Raw genomic sequence first — 15,140 nt, 5'->3', positions numbered from 1 at the left:
TCATTTACTATTCATTTATGCCGCAACACAAACACATTCACAGTGAACAACAATCCAGATACAGAAAAGTTTTCAACTGAATGATTAGCAAGCATAGCGACTTTTGATTTAATAAAACACAATGATATTCTTCTGTTAATTGGTACACATTTAGAGTTCAAAATTCTTAGTAAACGTATAACACCATGAGAACATTTGGAATTTCAGTTTCAACAAAAAACCTGCTAGCAAAGTAGAGAGTATGACTTCATTTTATAAAATAAATGGAAATGCATGACTTGAAGTATAATACTATAAGAGCCTCCTAACTTCAAACATTCCCATAGTTTACTGGTTTCGGAAACAGACGCAAAAAAGGCAAGCTTCCAGACACCAAGCAGAGCTCCAGTGGCGCAATCGGTCAGCGTGCGGTACTTATAAAGCAGTAACTGTTGAGCAATGCCGAGGTTGTGAGTTCGAGCCTCACCTGGAGCATTGTTTTCCTCTTTTCATCCATTTTTGTCAATTGCCAAAGAAAGTCTCTCATGGTTCACCATCGCATCAAAACATGATCATTGGGGAAACGTGCCTAGTTCTTTTGCTTTCATGTCTTCTGGCTTCTGCACCGATGTTTTTCAGATAGTTTGCAGTTTGCAAACAAGAACATTTCTTAGAAATCAAATTGTAGTAACTGATTTGTTTGGAAAAGAAAAAAAAACTAAGTGCTCAGCTATATCTCGTTCAGCCCCAGTGGCCTAATGGATAAGGCACTGGCCTCCTAAGCCAGGTATTGTGGGTTCGAGTCCCATCTGGGGTGTTTGAGGCTGTTGATTACCAAAGCACACACACATGCTCTATTTTACTTCCAGATTTAAAGTGCTCAACCATCTTCTTCATTTCTTAATGGTCCCATATGCTTGTTCAAAAGATCTTGGGAATTCTGATAGCACATTAAACATACAATGACAACTTTAAGTCCCAAGAATCGCCATGCATTTCCACTGCTTTGAAAGGGTCAGTCATTTCCGTTATACAGTCAAATCAAAATACACTCATTTACTATTCATTTATGCCGCAACACAAACACATTCACAGTGAACAACAATCCAGATACAGAAAAGTTTTCAACTGAATGATTAGCAAGCATAGCGACTTTTGATTTAATAAAACACGATGATATTCTTCTGTTAATTGGTACACATTTAGAGTTCAAAATTCTTAGTAAACGTATAACACCATGAGAACATTTGGAATTTCAGTTTCAACAAAAAACCTGCTAGCAAAGTAGAGAGTATGACTTCATTTTATAAAAAAAATGGAAATGCATGACTTGAAGTATAATACTATAAGAGCCTCCTAACTTCAAACATTCCCATAGTTTACTGGTTTCGGAAACAGACGCAAAAAAGGCAAGCTTCCAGACACCAGGCAGAGCTCCAGTGGCGCAATCGGTCAGCGCGCGGTACTTATAAAGCAGTAACTGTTGAGCAATGCCGAGGTTGTGAGTTCGAGCCTCACCTGGAGCATTGTTTTCCTCTTTTCATCCATTTTTGTCAATTGCCAAAGAAAGTCTCTCATGGTTCACCATCGCATCAAAACATGATCATTGGGGAAACGTGCCTAGTTCTTTTGCTTTCATGTCTTCTGGCTTCTGCACCCATGTTTTTCAGATAGTTTGCAGTTTGCAAACAAGAACATTTCTTAGAAATCAAATTGTAGTAACTGATTTGTTTGGAAAAGAAAAAAAAACTAAGTGCTCAGCTATATCTCGTTCAGCCCCAGTGGCCTAATGGATAAGGCACTGGCCTCCTAAGCCAGGTATTGTGGGTTCGAGTCCCATCTGGGGTGTTTGAGGCTGTTGATTACCAAAGCACACACACATGCTCTATTTTACTTCCAGATTTAAAGTGCTCAACCATCTTCTTCATTTCTTAATGGTCCCATATGCTTGTTCAAAAGATCTTGGGAATTCTGATAGCACATTAAACATACAATGACAACTTTAAGTCCCAAGAATCGCCATGCATTTCCACTGCTTTGAAAGGGTCAGTCATTTCCGTTATACAGTCAAATCAAAATACACTCATTTACTATTCATTTATGCCGCAACACAAACACATTCACAGTGAACAACAATCCAGATACAGAAAAGTTTTCAACTGAATGATTAGCAAGCATAGCGACTTTTGATTTAATAAAACACGATGATATTCTTCTGTTAATTGGTACACATTTAGAGTTCAAAATTCTTAGTAAACGTATAACACCATGAGAACATTTGGAATTTCAGTTTCAACAAAAAACCTGCTAGCAAAGTAGAGAGTATGACTTCATTTTATAAAAAAAATGGAAATGCATGACTTGAAGTATAATACTATAAGAGCCTCCTAACTTCAAACATTCCCATAGTTTACTGGTTTCGGAAACAGACGCAAAAAAGGCAAGCTTCCAGACACCAGGCAGAGCTCCAGTGGCGCAATCGGTCAGCGCGCGGTACTTATAAAGCAGTAACTGTTGAGCAATGCCGAGGTTGTGAGTTCGAGCCTCACCTGGAGCATTGTTTTCCTCTTTTCATCCATTTTTGTCAATTGCCAAAGAAAGTCTCTCATGGTTCACCATCGCATCAAAACATGATCATTGGGGAAACGTGCCTAGTTCTTTTGCTTTCATGTCTTCTGGCTTCTGCACCCATGTTTTTCAGATAGTTTGCAGTTTGCAAACAAGAACATTTCTTAGAAATCAAATTGTAGTAACTGATTTGTTTGGAAAAGAAAAAAAAACTAAGTGCTCAGCTATATCTCGTTCAGCCCCAGTGGCCTACTGGATAAGGCACTGGCCTCCTAAGCCAGGGATTGTGGGTTCGAGTCCCATCTGGGGTGTTTGAGGCTGTTGATTACCAAAGCACACACACATGCTCTATTTTACTTCCAGATTTAAAGTGCTCAACCGTCTTCTTCATTTCTTAATTGTCCCATATGCTTGTTCAAAAGATCTTGGGAATTCTGATAGCACATTAAACATACAATGACAACTTTAAGTCCCAAGAATCGCCATGCATTTCCACTGCTTTGAAAGGGTCAGTCATTTCCGTTATACAGTCAAATCAAAATACACTCATTTACTATTCATTTATGCCGCAACACAAACACATTCACAGTGAACAACAATCCAGATACAGAAAAGTTTTCAACTGAATGATTAGCAAGCATAGCGACTTTTGATTTAATAAAACACGATGATATTCTTCTGTTAATTGGTACACATTTAGAGTTCAAAATTCTTAGTAAACGTATAACACCCTGAGAACATTTGGAATTTCAGTTTCAACAAAAAACCTGCTAGCAAAGTAGGGAGTATGACTTCATTTTATAAAAAAAATGGAAATGCATGACTTGAAGTATAATACTATAAGAGCCTCCTAACTTCAAACATTCCCATAGTTTACTGGTTTCGGAAACAGACGCAAAAAAGGCAAGCTTCCTGACACCAAGCAGAGCTCCAGTGGCGCAATCGGTCAGCACGCGGTACTTATAAAGCAGTAACTGTTGAGCAATGCCGAGGTTGTGAGTTCGAGCCTCACCTGGAGCATTGTTTTCCTCTTTTCATCCATTTTTGTCAATTGCCAAAGAAAGTCTCTCATGGTTCACAATCGCATCAAAACATGATCATTGGGGAAACGTGCCTAGTTCTTTTGCTTTCATGTCTTCTGGCTTCTGCACCCATGTTTTTCAGATAGTTTGCAGTTTGCAAACAAGAACATTTCTTAGAAATCAAATTGTAGTAACTGATTTGTTTGGAAAAGAAAAAAAAACTAAGTGCTCAGCTATATCTCGTTCAGCCCCAGTGGCCTACTGGATAAGGCACTGGCCTCCTAAGCCAGGGATTGTGGGTTCGAGTCCCATCTGGGGTGTTTGAGGCTGTTGATTACCAAAGCACACACACATGCTCTATTTTACTTCCAGATTTAAAGTGCTCAACCGTCTTCTTCATTTCTTAATTGTCCCATATGCTTGTTCAAAAGATCTTGGGAATTCTGATAGCACATTAAACATACAATGACAACTTTAAGTCCCAAGAATCGCCATGCATTTCCACTGCTTTGAAAGGGTCAGTCATTTCCGTTATACAGTCAAATCAAAATACACTCATTTACTATTCATTTATGCCGCAACACAAACACATTCACAGTGAACAACAATCCAGATACAGAAAAGTTTTCAACTGAATGATTAGCAAGCATAGCGACTTTTGATTTAATAAAACACGATGATATTCTTCTGTTAATTGGTACACATTTAGAGTTCAAAATTCTTAGTAAACGTATAACACCCTGAGAACATTTGGAATTTCAGTTTCAACAAAAAACCTGCTAGCAAAGTAGGGAGTATGACTTCATTTTATAAAAAAAATGGAAATGCATGACTTGAAGTATAATACTATAAGAGCCTCCTAACTTCAAACATTCCCATAGTTTACTGGTTTCGGAAACAGACGCAAAAAAGGCAAGCTTCCTGACACCAAGCAGAGCTCCAGTGGCGCAATCGGTCAGCACGCGGTACTTATAAAGCAGTAACTGTTGAGCAATGCCGAGGTTGTGAGTTCGAGCCTCACCTGGAGCATTGTTTTCCTCTTTTCATCCATTTTTGTCAATTGCCAAAGAAAGTCTCTCATGGTTCACAATCGCATCAAAACATGATCATTGGGGAAACGTGCCTAGTTCTTTTGCTTTCATGTCTTCTGGCTTCTGCACCCATGTTTTTCAGATAGTTTGCAGTTTGCAAACAAGAACATTTCTTAGAAATCAAATTGTAGTAACTGATTTGTTTGGAAAAGAAAAAAAAACTAAGTGCTCAGCTATATCTCGTTCAGCCCCAGTGGCCTACTGGATAAGGCACTGGCCTCCTAAGCCAGGGATTGTGGGTTCGAGTCCCATCTGGGGTGTTTGAGGCTGTTGATTACCAAAGCACACACACATGCTCTATTTTACTTCCAGATTTAAAGTGCTCAACCGTCTTCTTCATTTCTTAATGGTCCCATATGCTTGTTCAAAAAAATCTTGGGAATTCTGATAGCACATTAAACATACAATGACAACTTTAAGTCCCAAGAATCGCCATGCATTTCCACTGCTTTGAAAGGGTCAGTCATTTCCGTTATACAGTCAAATCAAAATACACTCATTTACTATTCATTTATGCCGCAACACAAACACATTCACAGTGAACAACAATCCAGATACAGAAAAGTTTTCAACTGAATGATTAGCAAACATAGCGACTTTTGATTTAATAAAACACGATGATATTCTTCTGTTAATTGGTACACATTTAGAGTTCAAAATTCTTAGTAAACGTATAACACCCTGAGAACATTTGGAATTTCAGTTTCAACAAAAAACCTGCTAGCAAAGTAGAGAGTATGACTTCATTTTATAAAAAAAATGGAAATGCATGACTTGAAGTATAATACTATAAGAGCCTCCTAACTTCAAACATTCCCATAGTTTACTGGTTTCGGAAACAGACGCAAAAAAGGCAAGCTTCCAGACACCAAGCAGAGCTCCAGTGGCGCAATCGGTCAGCACGCGGTACTTATAAAGCAGTAACTGTTGAGCAATGCCGAGGTTGTGAGTTCGAGCCTCACCTGGAGCATTGTTTTCCTCTTTTCATCCATTTTTGTCAATTGCCAAAGAAAGTCTCTCATGGTTCACCATCGCATCAAAACATGATCATTGGGGAAACGTGCCTAGTTCTTTTGCTTTCATGTCTTCTGGCTTCTGCACCCATGTTTTTCAGATAGTTTGCAGTTTGCAAACAAGAACATTTCTTAGAAATCAAATTGTAGTAACTGATTTGTTTGGAAAAGAAAAAAAAACTAAGTGCTCAGCTATATCTCGTTCAGCCCCAGTGGCCTACTGGATAAGGCACTGGCCTCCTAAACCAGGGATTGTGGGTTCGAGTCCCATCTGGGGTGTTTGAGGCTGTTGATTACCAAAGCACACACACATGCTCTATTTTACTTGCAGATTTAAAGTGCTCAACCGTCTTCTTCATTTCTTAATGGTCCCATATGCTTGTTCAAAAGATCTTGGGAATTCTGATAGCACATTAAACATACAATGACAACTTTAAGTCCCAAGAATCGCCATGCATTTCCACTGCTTTGAAAGGGTCAGTCATTTCCGTTATACAGTCAAATCAAAATACACTCATTTACTATTCATTTATGCCGCAACACAAACACATTCACAGTGAACAACAATCCAGATACAGAAAAGTTTTCAACTGAATGATTAGCAAGCATAGCGACTTTTGATTTAATAAAACACGATGATATTCTTCTGTTAATTGGTACACATTTAGAGTTCAAAATTCTTAGTAAAGGTATAACACCATGAGAACATTTGGAATTTCAGTTTCAACAAAAAACCTGCTAGCAAAGTAGAGAGTATGACTTCATTTTATAAAAAAAATGGAAATGCATGACTTGAAGTATAATACTATAAGAGCCTCCTAACTTCAAACATTCCCATAGTTTACTGGTTTCGGAAACAGACGCAAAAAAGGCAAGCTTCCAGACACCAGGCAGAGCTCCAGTGGCGCAATCGGTCAGCGCGCGGTACTTATAAAGCAGTAACTGTTGAGCAATGCCGAGGTTGTGAGTTCGAGCCTCACCTGGAGCATTGTTTTCCTCTTTTCATCCATTTTTGTCAATTGCCAAAGAAAGTCTCTCATGGTTCACCATCGCATCAAAACATGATCATTGGGGAAACGTGCCTAGTTCTTTTGCTTTCATGTCTTCTGGCTTCTGCACCCATGTTTTTCAGATAGTTTGCAGTTTGCAAACAAGAACATTTCTTAGAAATCAAATTGTAGTAACTGATTTGTTTGGAAAAGAAAAAAAAACTAAGTGCTCAGCTATATCTCGTTCAGCCCCAGTGGCCTACTGGATAAGGCACTGGCCTCCTAAGCCAGGGATTGTGGGTTCGAGTCCCATCTGGGGTGTTTGAGGCTGTTGATTACCAAAGCACACACACATGCTCTATTTTACTTCCAGATTTAAAGTGCTCAACCGTCTTCTTCATTTCTTAATGGTCCCATATGCTTGTTCAAAAGATCTTGGGAATTCTGATAGCACATTAAACATACAATGACAACTTTAAGTCCCAAGAATCGCCATGCATTTCCACTGCTTTGAAAGGGTCAGTCATTTCCGTTATACAGTCAAATCAAAATACACTCATTTACTATTCATTTATGCCGCAACACAAACACATTCACAGTGAACAACAATCCAGATACAGAAAAGTTTTCAACTGAATGATTAGCAAGCATAGCGACTTTTGATTTAATAAAACACGATGATATTCTTCTGTTAATTGGTACACATTTAGAGTTCAAAATTCTTAGTAAACGTATAACACCATGAGAACATTTGGAATTTCAGTTTCAACAAAAAACCTGCTAGCAAAGTAGAGAGTATGACTTCATTTTATAAAATAAATGGAAATGCATGACTTGAAGTATAATACTATAAGAGCCTCCTAACTTCAAACATTCCCATAGTTTACTGGTTTCGGAAACAGACGCAAAAAAGGCAAGCTTCCAGACACCAAGCAGAGCTCCAGTGGCGCAATCGGTCAGCGTGCGGTACTTATAAAGCAGTAACTGTTGAGCAATGCCGAGGTTGTGAGTTCGAGCCTCACCTGGAGCATTGTTTTCCTCTTTTCATCCATTTTTGTCAATTGCCAAAGAAAGTCTCTCATGGTTCACCATCGCATCAAAACATGATCATTGGGGAAACGTGCCTAGTTCTTTTGCTTTCATGTCTTCTGGCTTCTGCACCCATGTTTTTCAGATAGTTTGCAGTTTGCAAACAAGAACATTTCTTAGAAATCAAATTGTAGTAACTGATTTGTTTGGAAAAGAAAAAAAAACTAAGTGCTCAGCTATATCTCGTTCAGCCCCAGTGGCCTAATGGATAAGGCACTGGCCTCCTAAGCCAGGTATTGTGGGTTCGAGTCCCATCTGGGGTGTTTGAGGCTGTTGATTACCAAAGCACACACACATGCTCTATTTTACTTCCAGATTTAAAGTGCTCAACCATCTTCTTCATTTCTTAATGGTCCCATATGCTTGTTCAAAAGATCTTGGGAATTCTGATAGCACATTAAACATACAATGACAACTTTAAGTCCCAAGAATCGCCATGCATTTCCACTGCTTTGAAAGGGTCAGTCATTTCCGTTATACAGTCAAATCAAAATACACTCATTTACTATTCATTTATGCCGCAACACAAACACATTCACAGTGAACAACAATCCAGATACAGAAAAGTTTTCAACTGAATGATTAGCAAGCATAGCGACTTTTGATTTAATAAAACACGATGATATTCTTCTGTTAATTGGTACACATTTAGAGTTCAAAATTCTTAGTAAACGTATAACACCCTGAGAACATTTGGAATTTCAGTTTCAACAAAAAACCTGCTAGCAAAGTAGGGAGTATGACTTCATTTTATAAAAAAAATGGAAATGCATGACTTGAAGTATAATACTATAAGAGCCTCCTAACTTCAAACATTCCCATAGTTTACTGGTTTCGGAAACAGACGCAAAAAAGGCAAGCTTCCTGACACCAAGCAGAGCTCCAGTGGCGCAATCGGTCAGCACGCGGTACTTATAAAGCAGTAACTGTTGAGCAATGCCGAGGTTGTGAGTTCGAGCCTCACCTGGAGCATTGTTTTCCTCTTTTCATCCATTTTTGTCAATTGCCAAAGAAAGTCTCTCATGGTTCACAATCGCATCAAAACATGATCATTGGGGAAACGTGCCTAGTTCTTTTGCTTTCATGTCTTCTGGCTTCTGCACCCATGTTTTTCAGATAGTTTGCAGTTTGCAAACAAGAACATTTCTTAGAAATCAAATTGTAGTAACTGATTTGTTTGGAAAAGAAAAAAAAACTAAGTGCTCAGCTATATCTCGTTCAGCCCCAGTGGCCTACTGGATAAGGCACTGGCCTCCTAAGCCAGGGATTGTGGGTTCGAGTCCCATCTGGGGTGTTTGAGGCTGTTGATTACCAAAGCACACACACATGCTCTATTTTACTTCCAGATTTAAAGTGCTCAACCGTCTTCTTCATTTCTTAATGGTCCCATATGCTTGTTCAAAAAAATCTTGGGAATTCTGATAGCACATTAAACATACAATGACAACTTTAAGTCCCAAGAATCGCCATGCATTTCCACTGCTTTGAAAGGGTCAGTCATTTCCGTTATACAGTCAAATCAAAATACACTCATTTACTATTCATTTATGCCGCAACACAAACACATTCACAGTGAACAACAATCCAGATACAGAAAAGTTTTCAACTGAATGATTAGCAAACATAGCGACTTTTGATTTAATAAAACACGATGATATTCTTCTGTTAATTGGTACACATTTAGAGTTCAAAATTCTTAGTAAACGTATAACACCCTGAGAACATTTGGAATTTCAGTTTCAACAAAAAACCTGCTAGCAAAGTAGAGAGTATGACTTCATTTTATAAAAAAAATGGAAATGCATGACTTGAAGTATAATACTATAAGAGCCTCCTAACTTCAAACATTCCCATAGTTTACTGGTTTCGGAAACAGACGCAAAAAAGGCAAGCTTCCAGACACCAAGCAGAGCTCCAGTGGCGCAATCGGTCAGCACGCGGTACTTATAAAGCAGTAACTGTTGAGCAATGCCGAGGTTGTGAGTTCGAGCCTCACCTGGAGCATTGTTTTCCTCTTTTCATCCATTTTTGTCAATTGCCAAAGAAAGTCTCTCATGGTTCACCATCGCATCAAAACATGATCATTGGGGAAACGTGCCTAGTTCTTTTGCTTTCATGTCTTCTGGCTTCTGCACCCATGTTTTTCAGATAGTTTGCAGTTTGCAAACAAGAACATTTCTTAGAAATCAAATTGTAGTAACTGATTTGTTTGGAAAAGAAAAAAAAACTAAGTGCTCAGCTATATCTCGTTCAGCCCCAGTGGCCTACTGGATAAGGCACTGGCCTCCTAAACCAGGGATTGTGGGTTCGAGTCCCATCTGGGGTGTTTGAGGCTGTTGATTACCAAAGCACACACACATGCTCTATTTTACTTGCAGATTTAAAGTGCTCAACCGTCTTCTTCATTTCTTAATGGTCCCATATGCTTGTTCAAAAGATCTTGGGAATTCTGATAGCACATTAAACATACAATGACAACTTTAAGTCCCAAGAATCGCCATGCATTTCCACTGCTTTGAAAGGGTCAGTCATTTCCGTTATACAGTCAAATCAAAATACACTCATTTACTATTCATTTATGCCGCAACACAAACACATTCACAGTGAACAACAATCCAGATACAGAAAAGTTTTCAACTGAATGATTAGCAAGCATAGCGACTTTTGATTTAATAAAACACGATGATATTCTTCTGTTAATTGGTACACATTTAGAGTTCAAAATTCTTAGTAAAGGTATAACACCATGAGAACATTTGGAATTTCAGTTTCAACAAAAAACCTGCTAGCAAAGTAGAGAGTATGACTTCATTTTATAAAAAAAATGGAAATGCATGACTTGAAGTATAATACTATAAGAGCCTCCTAACTTCAAACATTCCCATAGTTTACTGGTTTCGGAAACAGACGCAAAAAAGGCAAGCTTCCAGACACCAGGCAGAGCTCCAGTGGCGCAATCGGTCAGCGCGCGGTACTTATAAAGCAGTAACTGTTGAGCAATGCCGAGGTTGTGAGTTCGAGCCTCACCTGGAGCATTGTTTTCCTCTTTTCATCCATTTTTGTCAATTGCCAAAGAAAGTCTCTCATGGTTCACCATCGCATCAAAACATGATCATTGGGGAAACGTGCCTAGTTCTTTTGCTTTCATGTCTTCTGGCTTCTGCACCCATGTTTTTCAGATAGTTTGCAGTTTGCAAACAAGAACATTTCTTAGAAATCAAATTGTAGTAACTGATTTGTTTGGAAAAGAAAAAAAAACTAAGTGCTCAGCTATATCTCGTTCAGCCCCAGTGGCCTACTGGATAAGGCACTGGCCTCCTAAGCCAGGGATTGTGGGTTCGAGTCCCATCTGGGGTGTTTGAGGCTGTTGATTACCAAAGCACACACACATGCTCTATTTTACTTCCAGATTTAAAGTGCTCAACCGTCTTCTTCATTTCTTAATGGTCCCATATGCTTGTTCAAAAGATCTTGGGAATTCTGATAGCACATTAAACATACAATGACAACTTTAAGTCCCAAGAATCGCCATGCATTTCCACTGCTTTGAAAGGGTCAGTCATTTCCGTTATACAGTCAAATCAAAATACACTCATTTACTATTCATTTATGCCGCAACACAAACACATTCACAGTGAACAACAATCCAGATACAGAAAAGTTTTCAACTGAATGATTAGCAAGCATAGCGACTTTTGATTTAATAAAACACGATGATATTCTTCTGTTAATTGGTACACATTTAGAGTTCAAAATTCTTAGTAAACGTATAACACCATGAGAACATTTGGAATTTCAGTTTCAACAAAAAACCTGCTAGCAAAGTAGAGAGTATGACTTCATTTTATAAAATAAATGGAAATGCATGACTTGAAGTATAATACTATAAGAGCCTCCTAACTTCAAACATTCCCATAGTTTACTGGTTTCGGAAACAGACGCAAAAAAGGCAAGCTTCCAGACACCAAGCAGAGCTCCAGTGGCGCAATCGGTCAGCGTGCGGTACTTATAAAGCAGTAACTGTTGAGCAATGCCGAGGTTGTGAGTTCGAGCCTCACCTGGAGCATTGTTTTCCTCTTTTCATCCATTTTTGTCAATTGCCAAAGAAAGTCTCTCATGGTTCACCATCGCATCAAAACATGATCATTGGGGAAACGTGCCTAGTTCTTTTGCTTTCATGTCTTCTGGCTTCTGCACCCATGTTTTTCAGATAGTTTGCAGTTTGCAAACAAGAACATTTCTTAGAAATCAAATTGTAGTAACTGATTTGTTTGGAAAAGAAAAAAAAACTAAGTGCTCAGCTATATCTCGTTCAGCCCCAGTGGCCTAATGGATAAGGCACTGGCCTCCTAAGCCAGGTATTGTGGGTTCGAGTCCCATCTGGGGTGTTTGAGGCTGTTGATTACCAAAGCACACACACATGCTCTATTTTACTTCCAGATTTAAAGTGCTCAACCGTCTTCTTCATTTCTTAATTGTCCCATATGCTTGTTCAAAAGATCTTGGGAATTCTGATAGCACATTAAACATACAATGACAACTTTAAGTCCCAAGAATCGCCATGCATTTCCACTGCTTTGAAAGGGTCAGTCATTTCCGTTATACAGTCAAATCAAAATACACTCATTTACTATTCATTTATGCCGCAACACAAACACATTCACAGTGAACAACAATCCAGATACAGAAAAGTTTTCAACTGAATGATTAGCAAGCATAGCGACCTTTGATTTAATAAAACACGATGATATTCTTCTGTTAATTGGTACACATTTAGAGTTCAAAATTCTTAGTAAACGTATAACACCCTGAGAACATTTGGAATTTCAGTTTCAACAAAAAACCTGCTAGCAAAGTAGGGAGTATGACTTCATTTTATAAAAAAAATGGAAATGCATGACTTGAAGTATAATACTATAAGAGCCTCCTAACTTCAAACATTCCCATAGTTTACTGGTTTCGGAAACAGACGCAAAAAAGGCAAGCTTCCAGACACCAAGCAGAGCTCCAGTGGCGCAATCGGTCAGCACGCGGTACTTATAAAGCAGTAACTGTTGAGCAATGCCGAGGTTGTGAGTTCGAGCCTCACCTGGAGCATTGTTTTCCTCTTTTCATCCATTTTTGTCAATTGCCAAAGAAAGTCTCTCATGGTTCACAATCGCATCAAAACATGATCATTGGGGAAACGTGCCTAGTTCTTTTGCTTTCATGTCTTCTGGCTTCTGCACCCATGTTTTTCAGATAGTTTGCAGTTTGCAAACAAGAACATTTCTTAGAAATCAAATTGTAGTAACTGATTTGTTTGGAAAAGAAAAAAAAACTAAGTGCTCAGCTATATCTCGTTCAGCCCCAGTGGCCTAATGGATAAGGCACTGGCCTCCTAAGCCAGGTATTGTGGGTTCGAGTCCCATCTGGGGTGTTTGAGGCTGTTGATTACCAAAGCACACACACATGCTCTATTTTACTTCCAGATTTAAAGTGCTCAACCATCTTCTTCATTTCTTAATGGTCCCATATGCTTGTTCAAAAGATCTTGGGAATTCTGATAGCACATTAAACATACAATGACAACTTTAAGTCCCAAGAATCGCCATGCATTTCCACTGCTTTGAAAGGGTCAGTCATTTCCGTTATACAGTCAAATCAAAATACACTCATTTACTATTCATTTATGCCGCAACACAAACACATTCACAGTGAACAACAATCCAGATACAGAAAAGTTTTCAACTGAATGATTAGCAAGCATAGCGACTTTTGATTTAATAAAACACGATGATATTCTTCTGTTAATTGGTACACATTTAGAGTTCAAAATTCTTAGTAAACGTATAACACCATGAGAACATTTGGAATTTCAGTTTCAACAAAAAACCTGCTAGCAAAGTAGAGAGTATGACTTCATTTTATAAAAAAAATGGAAATGCATGACTTGAAGTATAATACTATAAGAGCCTCCTAACTTCAAACATTCCCATAGTTTACTGGTTTCGGAAACAGATGCAAAAAAGGCAAGCTTCCAGACACCAGGCAGAGCTCCAGTGGCGCAATCGGTCAGCGCGCGGTACTTATAAAGCAGTAACTGTTGAGCAATGCCGAGGTTGTGAGTTCGAGCCTCACCTGGAGCATTGTTTTCCTCTTTTCATCCATTTTTGTCAATTGCCAAAGAAAGTCTCTCATGGTTCACCATCGCATCAAAACATGATCATTGGGGAAACGTGCCTAGTTCTTTTGCTTTCATGTCTTCTGGCTTCTGCACCCATGTTTTTCAGATAGTTTGCAGTTTGCAAACAAGAACATTTCTTAGAAATCAAATTGTAGTAACTGATTTGTTTGGAAAAGAAAAAAAAACTAAGTGCTCAGCTATATCTCGTTCAGCCCCAGTGGCCTACTGGATAAGGCACTGGCCTCCTAAGCCAGGGATTGTGGGTTCGAGTCCCATCTGGGGTGTTTGAGGCTGTTGATTACCAAAGCACACACACATGCTCTATTTTACTTCCAGATTTAAAGTGCTCAACCGTCTTCTTCATTTCTTAATTGTCCCATATGCTTGTTCAAAAGATCTTGGGAATTCTGATAGCACATTAAACATACAATGACAACTTTAAGTCCCAAGAATCGCCATGCATTTCCACTGCTTTGAAAGGGTCAGTCATTTCCGTTATACAGTCAAATCAAAATACACTCATTTACTATTCATTTATGCCGCAACACAAACACATTCACAGTGAACAACAATCCAGATACAGAAAAGTTTTCAACTGAATGATTAGCAAGCATAGCGACTTTTGATTTAATAAAACACGATGATATTCTTCTGTTAATTGGTACACATTTAGAGTTCAAAATTCTTAGTAAACGTATAACACCCTGAGAACATTTGGAATTTCAGTTTCAACAAAAAACCTGCTAGCAAAGTAGGGAGTATGACTTCATTTTATAAAAAAAATGGAAATGCATGACTTGAAGTATAATACTATAAGAGCCTCCTAACTTCAAACATTCCCATAGTTTACTGGTTTCGGAAACAGACGCAAAAAAGGCAAGCTTCCTGACACCAAGCAGAGCTCCAGTGGCGCAATCGGTCAGCACGCGGTACTTATAAAGCAGTAACTGTTGAGCAATGCCGAGGTTGTGAGTTCGAGCCTCACCTGGAGCATTGTTTTCCTCTTTTCATCCATTTTTGTCAATTGCCAAAGAAAGTCTCTCATGGTTCACAATCGCATCAAAACATGATCATTGGGGAAACGTGCCTAGTTCTTTTGCTTTCATGTCTTCTGGCTTCTGCACCCATGTTTTTCAGATAGTTTGCAGTTTGCAAACAAGAACATTTCTTAGAAATCAAATTGTAGTAACTGATTTGTTTGGAAAAGAAAAAAAAACTAAGTG

General features: G+C 38.6%; 20 non-coding genes across 20 annotated transcripts; all 20 read left to right on the top strand.

The window, feature by feature from the left end:
• The first annotated feature begins 381 nt into the window (after positions 1-381).
• TRNAI-UAU (transfer RNA isoleucine (anticodon UAU)) lies at positions 382-474 on the top strand. The gene is given in 2 exon segments: positions 382-419; positions 439-474. It is a non-coding gene; the product is annotated as a tRNA-Ile (tRNA).
• A 249-nt stretch (positions 475-723) lies between these two features.
• On the top strand, positions 724-796 carry TRNAR-CCU (transfer RNA arginine (anticodon CCU)). The gene has a single exon. It is a non-coding gene; the product is annotated as a tRNA-Arg (tRNA).
• A 616-nt stretch (positions 797-1,412) lies between these two features.
• On the top strand, positions 1,413-1,505 carry TRNAI-UAU (transfer RNA isoleucine (anticodon UAU)). The gene is given in 2 exon segments: positions 1,413-1,450; positions 1,470-1,505. It is a non-coding gene; the product is annotated as a tRNA-Ile (tRNA).
• A 249-nt stretch (positions 1,506-1,754) lies between these two features.
• TRNAR-CCU (transfer RNA arginine (anticodon CCU)) lies at positions 1,755-1,827 on the top strand. Its single transcript has one exon. It is a non-coding gene; the product is annotated as a tRNA-Arg (tRNA).
• A 616-nt stretch (positions 1,828-2,443) lies between these two features.
• TRNAI-UAU (transfer RNA isoleucine (anticodon UAU)) lies at positions 2,444-2,536 on the top strand. Its single transcript is given in 2 exon segments — positions 2,444-2,481; positions 2,501-2,536. It is a non-coding gene; the product is annotated as a tRNA-Ile (tRNA).
• A 249-nt stretch (positions 2,537-2,785) lies between these two features.
• On the top strand, positions 2,786-2,858 carry TRNAR-CCU (transfer RNA arginine (anticodon CCU)). The gene has a single exon. It is a non-coding gene; the product is annotated as a tRNA-Arg (tRNA).
• A 958-nt stretch (positions 2,859-3,816) lies between these two features.
• Positions 3,817-3,889, top strand: TRNAR-CCU (transfer RNA arginine (anticodon CCU)). Its single transcript has one exon. It is a non-coding gene; the product is annotated as a tRNA-Arg (tRNA).
• Positions 3,890-4,847: 958 nt separating this feature from the next.
• Positions 4,848-4,920, top strand: TRNAR-CCU (transfer RNA arginine (anticodon CCU)). Its single transcript has one exon. It is a non-coding gene; the product is annotated as a tRNA-Arg (tRNA).
• Positions 4,921-6,568: 1,648 nt separating this feature from the next.
• On the top strand, positions 6,569-6,661 carry TRNAI-UAU (transfer RNA isoleucine (anticodon UAU)). The gene is given in 2 exon segments: positions 6,569-6,606; positions 6,626-6,661. It is a non-coding gene; the product is annotated as a tRNA-Ile (tRNA).
• A 249-nt stretch (positions 6,662-6,910) lies between these two features.
• TRNAR-CCU (transfer RNA arginine (anticodon CCU)) lies at positions 6,911-6,983 on the top strand. The gene has a single exon. It is a non-coding gene; the product is annotated as a tRNA-Arg (tRNA).
• Positions 6,984-7,599: 616 nt separating this feature from the next.
• Positions 7,600-7,692, top strand: TRNAI-UAU (transfer RNA isoleucine (anticodon UAU)). Its single transcript is given in 2 exon segments — positions 7,600-7,637; positions 7,657-7,692. It is a non-coding gene; the product is annotated as a tRNA-Ile (tRNA).
• A 249-nt stretch (positions 7,693-7,941) lies between these two features.
• Positions 7,942-8,014, top strand: TRNAR-CCU (transfer RNA arginine (anticodon CCU)). The gene has a single exon. It is a non-coding gene; the product is annotated as a tRNA-Arg (tRNA).
• A 958-nt stretch (positions 8,015-8,972) lies between these two features.
• On the top strand, positions 8,973-9,045 carry TRNAR-CCU (transfer RNA arginine (anticodon CCU)). Its single transcript has one exon. It is a non-coding gene; the product is annotated as a tRNA-Arg (tRNA).
• Positions 9,046-10,693: 1,648 nt separating this feature from the next.
• Positions 10,694-10,786, top strand: TRNAI-UAU (transfer RNA isoleucine (anticodon UAU)). The gene is given in 2 exon segments: positions 10,694-10,731; positions 10,751-10,786. It is a non-coding gene; the product is annotated as a tRNA-Ile (tRNA).
• Positions 10,787-11,035: 249 nt separating this feature from the next.
• On the top strand, positions 11,036-11,108 carry TRNAR-CCU (transfer RNA arginine (anticodon CCU)). The gene has a single exon. It is a non-coding gene; the product is annotated as a tRNA-Arg (tRNA).
• Positions 11,109-11,724: 616 nt separating this feature from the next.
• On the top strand, positions 11,725-11,817 carry TRNAI-UAU (transfer RNA isoleucine (anticodon UAU)). Its single transcript is given in 2 exon segments — positions 11,725-11,762; positions 11,782-11,817. It is a non-coding gene; the product is annotated as a tRNA-Ile (tRNA).
• Positions 11,818-12,066: 249 nt separating this feature from the next.
• TRNAR-CCU (transfer RNA arginine (anticodon CCU)) lies at positions 12,067-12,139 on the top strand. The gene has a single exon. It is a non-coding gene; the product is annotated as a tRNA-Arg (tRNA).
• Positions 12,140-13,097: 958 nt separating this feature from the next.
• TRNAR-CCU (transfer RNA arginine (anticodon CCU)) lies at positions 13,098-13,170 on the top strand. Its single transcript has one exon. It is a non-coding gene; the product is annotated as a tRNA-Arg (tRNA).
• Positions 13,171-13,786: 616 nt separating this feature from the next.
• TRNAI-UAU (transfer RNA isoleucine (anticodon UAU)) lies at positions 13,787-13,879 on the top strand. The gene is given in 2 exon segments: positions 13,787-13,824; positions 13,844-13,879. It is a non-coding gene; the product is annotated as a tRNA-Ile (tRNA).
• A 249-nt stretch (positions 13,880-14,128) lies between these two features.
• TRNAR-CCU (transfer RNA arginine (anticodon CCU)) lies at positions 14,129-14,201 on the top strand. The gene has a single exon. It is a non-coding gene; the product is annotated as a tRNA-Arg (tRNA).
• The last annotated feature ends 939 nt before the right edge of the window (positions 14,202-15,140 follow it).

Source organism: Engystomops pustulosus, chromosome 4, assembly GCF_040894005.1.
Source record: "Engystomops pustulosus chromosome 4, aEngPut4.maternal, whole genome shotgun sequence".
NCBI classification, from domain to species: Eukaryota; Metazoa; Chordata; class Amphibia; order Anura; family Leptodactylidae; genus Engystomops; species Engystomops pustulosus.
Note: the sequence above shows the minus strand (reverse complement) of the source record. Positions and strands in the feature narration are given on the sequence as shown.